Source organism: Ornithorhynchus anatinus, chromosome 14 (genome assembly GCF_004115215.2).
Source record: "Ornithorhynchus anatinus isolate Pmale09 chromosome 14, mOrnAna1.pri.v4, whole genome shotgun sequence".
NCBI classification, from domain to species: domain Eukaryota; kingdom Metazoa; phylum Chordata; class Mammalia; order Monotremata; family Ornithorhynchidae; genus Ornithorhynchus; species Ornithorhynchus anatinus.
In genome coordinates, this window is record NC_041741.1 from 10713621 (window position 1) to 10719843 (window position 6223).

The window sequence follows — 6223 nt, forward strand, 5'->3', positions numbered from 1 at the left end:
TGAACAACAGCGAAAAGGCATGGCAGAGTGGACCAAATAAGGCTAAGGTGGAAAATGGCCACTTGGAAAGGAGAGGAGCAATTCGCAAAGAGAATGGAAAGAAGGGGCAGGAATAAATTAAATTGGGCTCTGAGACACCTGTGACCTGAGCAGTAATAATCAGTCAATATTGCCTGAACATCCCTGAGATTCTCACACCAAAACAGTAAGCTCTGTCAGTCTCCCAAATCTTCCACCCAAAGTGAGGCCTGGAGAGGTTAAGGTTACACAGTGGGCCAGTAGCAGAGCTAGGTTGAAAGCCCAGGTCCTCTGGCTCCCAAAGACTTATTTTTTGCAGTGTACCACCTCTCTAGGAGACTTGCAGGAACTTGTAAGCTCCTACAGACTGTAAGCTCCTTGTGGACAGGGAATGTGTCTACCAACCATTATAACTGTTATATCGTACTATCGCAAGCACTTAGGGCAGAACTCTGCATAAGATAAGCACTCGATAAATACAATAGATTGACTGATCTTCATCTCACTATCCCAAACTGAAGTCTTAAAAGTCTTTCTGAAAATTTGGCGATGGAGGAGTAGGTGAAAGCCTGTTTTTCTCAGTGAAATAATTCAGCCGTTGTAATTATTTTTAACAGAATTAGGCTTCACACTGGGACATAATGAGCTGGAAAATGTATTTGTTTGAAATCAAGGCATTTTCCCCCAACAAGAGCACATAAACATCTATGAAACCGAATGCATCCGGCAGGCGTGCCTGGTAAAATAGCCAATCTCATACCGTTTCCAACTGTGCGGAAAACATTTCCTTCAAATCCAGGCGAAGGGGCGAACAGGTGCTTCATGAAAGGAACGCCGTGAGGTTGAAGCTGCAGAAGGGCGAGGTCAGGGGCTCCCTCTATCAACGCCATCCGCTTCAGCCAAATCCATCCTAGTCCAGAGTACCCGGCGGCCATTGCAACTCCACCCCAAGAAGGTCAGCACCTCTGATGGACAAGGTCCTCGGAACCGAGGAAGTGCTCAGATGAGCTGTCAGAGGGAAGGGGAGAAACCTAGCAGGGGAAGGGAAAGAAAAAGGGTGCAGAATTGAGGAGAAGCTGCCTGAAGAGGGGGGACCAAGGTTGGACACGGTTCAATAATAATGGTAAGTGTTAAGCACTTATTCTGTGCCAAGCACTGTTCAGTGCATTGGGACAGGTGATACAATAAGACCAGGCCCAATCCCTGTTTCACATGGGGCTCACAGTCTAAGGAGAAGGGTGTGTAGGCAATTTAGAAATGAGGTCTCCAAGCACAGAGAAGTTAAAAGACTTGCCCAAGGCCACTCAGTAGGCAAGTAGTGGAGCCAAGATTAGAACCCAGGCTTCCTGATTCCCAGTTCTATGTTCTTTCCACTCTTCCACTTTGCTTCCCACGCTTTTCATTGGAAAATTCTCCTCTCCCATTCATTCATTCATTCAGTAGAATTTATTGAGCACTTATTATGTGCGGAGCACTGTACTAAGCGCTTGGAGTGTACAATTCGACAACGGATAGAGACGACCCTGTCCAATAATGGGCTCACAGTCTAAACGATGTTGAAATGGTGTTCCAGTCCTAGTGCTAGACTGGAGTGATTCAATTTGTTGTTGTTTATTGGCCACGTTGTCTACTCCATTAGACACTAAGCTCCTTGAGGACAGAGCTCACATTTATCTTTCTTTCATATGCCCGCCCCCACCAAGTATCTACTACAGTACTATGCTCAGAGGGGGCACTCAGTCAGTAATCGTGGGGAATGATGATGATAATAATGGGGTGAATATTGGGAAATAATAGGAATACATTGGCCAATTTATACCCATTTGCCCCTCTCATTAGATTATAAAAGCCTTGAGGGCAAAGATCATATTTTTATTTATTTCTAATATATGTTTTTAAGCATCATTACAGTGCTCTGCTCGCAATAGTTGCTCAGTTGACTCCATTGATGATAAGGTAGAGAAAAGGCATTTGTAAGCTCCATATTCACTGTTTGAATCCCTTTGGTTGCCTTAGCCAAGAGTCAGTAAGGGCCCGTGCAAGTTTTGAAGCCCTAATAACCATTGAGCACTTGTTGTTTGCAGAGCACTGTAATCAGAGCTTGGGAGAGTACAACAGAGTTGGTAGACATTTTCCCTGCCCACAAGGAGTTTACCATCTAGAAAGAAGTTTACAGTGTAGGGAGAAGCTTACAAGTCTTTAAGGGGATAATACCGATGATAATTATATCTTGGATCATGGCTTCCATCCCAAACCAAGCTTACGGTTGCTTGATGCTTTCTGGTAGCCCAGAGTGGGATAAAAAATGACCTCAGAGAATTGAAATAGCCCTTCTCACAGATTGTCTAGAGCTCCCATAATCTTTCAGGTAGTCTGAAGTCCCAGAGGACCCCTGTTCCAGGCAGTTCAGTGCAAGATCCCTTTTCTATGGGAAGCTATAACTCACTGTTTCCTGGAATACTCCTAGACTAGATAGCTCAGACAGGCAGAGGTGATTGGGGATAGAAGAAGGAACCTCTTCCATGGCCCTCTCCCTCCACACCTCCATTCCAAAGGTCACTCAGTGGGTGCCACTTGGAAAGTTTGTCTTTACCCTGGCTGTGGCACCAGATGGGCTGCCAGAAGAGAAAACATTTTGAATGTTGAAGCCATGTTTTTATTACGATTCTGCTCTGACCAAATTCACCCCAGAATTAAAATAGATCCATCGCATTGTTCAAGCAGATGGAGAGGATCATTTACACAAATCATTTTCCAAAGTGGAAAGTCAGGGCTTAATTTATGCTACAGCTTTGGTGGTTCTAAACCCGGTCACTTCTGGATTTGGCAATCCATAGCCCCGGCACCTTTGGGCTTGGCCACCCATATCCCTGGCACCTCTGGGGTGGCGAATTCATGCTACATGTCTGGAACATTATGTTATCGATCCCCAGAATCCTGGCCCCTCCCTCATCAAACTTGAGAGTGGTGTGGCTTGGTAGAAATGCACTGGCTTGGGAGTCAGGGGGCCTGGGTCCTAATTCCAGCTTTGTCACCTGTCTGCTGTTTGACCTTGGGCAAGGCACTTAGCTGCTCTGTGCTTCAGTTTCCACCTCTGTAAATGGAGATGACTGTTGTTCCTCCCGCTCAAAATGTTAGCCCCATGTGGGACAGGGACTGTGTCCTATTGGATTGTTTTAATCTGTTTTTCCTGAGGCCTCTCGTACTCCAGCACGGACTTGCTCCTCGCCCTAAATTTTCAATCCAACCCTCCATAACAGGCTGGGGGATGAAAGTGCTGATAGAGCACTATTTTGTGTATGCTGTGCAAATTTATGGGTGGTGAATCCATCAGGGACCGCAGGCAGAAAAGTGATAAAAATTCCTCTTCCCTGTCCCTACTAAAGTGGAAAAAAGTATCAGAATGTGGCAATTCAGGGAAGCAGCAATAGTTAATTATCATGACACACAGCTCATCTGTAATTAATCCTTTTCTGCAACTGTAGCAGAAAAAAAACCCAGGTCAGATGATGCTTTAATTAAGGCTGCACAGTGTTGCTGCCTCTACAGCAACAAGAATTGGATTTATTTTTTTTGTCTATAGGTGTGTGTGTGAAGCCCTACAAATATTTTCTTAACATCTTTCCAGAGTGCTGTTTAAGCATCTTTGCCAGCACTGTGTCTGTAGGCAGGCTATTAGAATTCAAAGTCGCTTTCCTGTTCTCCTTACGCCCACACTAGAAACCACTGAAACAACGTGAAAGGCAAGAGGCAATGTCAGCTAGTGGAAAGAGCATGGATCTGGAAGCCAGAGGACCTGGTTTCTAATCCTGCCTCTACCACTTACCTGCTGTGTAACCTTGGGTAAGTCATTTCACTTCTTTGTGACTCCGTTCCTTCACCTGTACAATGGAGATTGAGACAGAACAGTGCTTGGCACATAAGTAAGTTAAAAAATAACATCATTCTTCTTCTTAAGACTGTGAGCCACATGCTGGGGTAGATTCAAGGTAATCATGCTGTCCTACGTGGGGCTCACAGATTTGGCCTCCATTTTGCAGACGAGGTAACTGAGGCACAGAGAAGTGAAGCGACTTGCCCAAAGTCACAAACCTGATAAGAGGTGGAGCCAGGATTAGAACCCATGACCCCTGACTCCCAAGTCCGTGCTCTTTCCATTAAGCCACGCCGCTTCTCCGAATTGAATTTTCCAAGTGCTTAGAACAGTGTTCTGCACACAGTAAGCGCTCAATAAGTACGATTGAATGAATGATGTGGACTGTGTCCAACCTGAATAGCCTGTATCTACACTTGTCCTTAGTACAGCACATAGTAAGCACTTAACAAATAACATTAGAAAAAAAGACACGTCCACTGAGGTAATACAATGCAGTCTTGTTACAGTGAGCAGGATCCTGAAATGAAGTAGGCAAAGTCCCTGCCCTAGACCAAGGAATAATACACATTAGGAGTGAGTGGGGTGGGATTGAGGGTGAATGTAGAGAAACCCATGATATATCCACAATTACTGTTGGAAATTCAGGCTTGGGTGAGATATTCATTAGGGGAAAGAGTGGGTTATAATAACCCACTACCACTGTACTTCTTGGGGCTTTTGGAATGGGCTTGCCTGCCATGAGATCTTAGATCACAATTTATTTGTGCCTCAGTTATCTCGCCTGTAAAATGTGGATTGAAAACTTCTTCCCCTCGGACTGAGATCCCTGGGTGGGACAGGGACCGTGATTGCTCTGATTATCCCACATCTAACCCAGTGCTTCGACACAAAGTAAACTCCTTGACAGAAACCACAATTATTATGTGCTTGTAAGTCTCAGACTTGGGTGAGATCTCTGTCAGCCCTCTCTGTGGAGCCTGGAGTGGCCTGGGACTGACTGGCATTAAGATGGCAAATCATCTCTGGTAGCTTGTTGAAATGGAGACTTTGGCACGGTCGAGAAGAACTCCTCAGCTCGGTCTGGTGTACAAGCCAGCAGGCCGGCAGCTGGCCAACCTGTTACTTGCTATTTTGTTCCTAACAGGGTAAGAGGAAATCTGCTTCACTGGCATCAGATGAACTTAAAGTGTTTGATCTTAAAAAGATCCAGATCATTTTTTCTCTTCATTTTCATTCTTCTTAATAAGAGAAGACTCTGCCTCTGGGTTGGTTATGTCTGTCTTCTGTGATGTCTTTGTTAAGAGATTCTTAGCAGCTGTTTCCTGGGCATCAGCATGTAAGTAGCATCAGGTGTGTATTATTAGCACCTGCTGGCAGCTGTGCTACTCATATTTAAATCAATAGGTTATGCTTACCTCTTAACTCCATAGGTACCAAGAAAGGCATCATATGGGAGATTCAAAATCACTTGATACAGGTACTAATGAATCAATCGATCGATCCTATTTATTGAACGCTTGCTATGTGCAAGAACTGTTCCAAGTACTTGGAAAAGTACAGTATAACAGAGTTGGTAGATCTGTTCCCTGCCCACAAGGACCTTGCAGTCTAGAGGAGGAGCTTACAGTGCTAGTGGAAGAGTCATTAATCATGACATTCTCCATGATCTATAGCGCTCCCCATTATCCACAGCATTCCTCATTCACTCCCCATTATCCACAACACACCCCATTATCCCTGACACTCTCCATTATCCACAGCTCTCTCTTTTTTTATCCATGGCACCCTCCTTTCTCCACACCACCATCTGGGGATTGCAGTCTGCCTGCTTTACCTTAGCCTGGGGCAGATATTCAGCAAATGTGGTTGGCAGAAGGATTTGTGGAGAGGCTAAGGAGCAGAGAAAATGACCAGTGATTTGAGAGCCAAACGGAGAGGGACAAGAGGACACCCAAGGAACCTGAATGATCCATTGGACCAGGGAGAGTCTCACCTTCGTAAATGCTTACTATGTGCCAAACACTGTGCTAAATGCTGGGAGAGATACAAGGTAATCAAGTCAGATCTAAGGGAGGGGTGGGGAAAAAACAGGCATTTAAATTCCCATTTTGTCTTCTACCCTTGAGTCGTTTCCAACCCATAGCGATATCACGGATATATTTCTCCCAGAACGCCCCGCTCTCTGCAGTCGTTATGAGAGTGTATCCACAGAGTTTTCTTGGTAGAGATATAAAAGTGTTCTACCACTGCCACCTTCCACGCAGCAAACTCGAGTCTCCACCCTTGACTCTCTCCCTTGCCACTACTGCCCAGAATGGGTGAATTTTG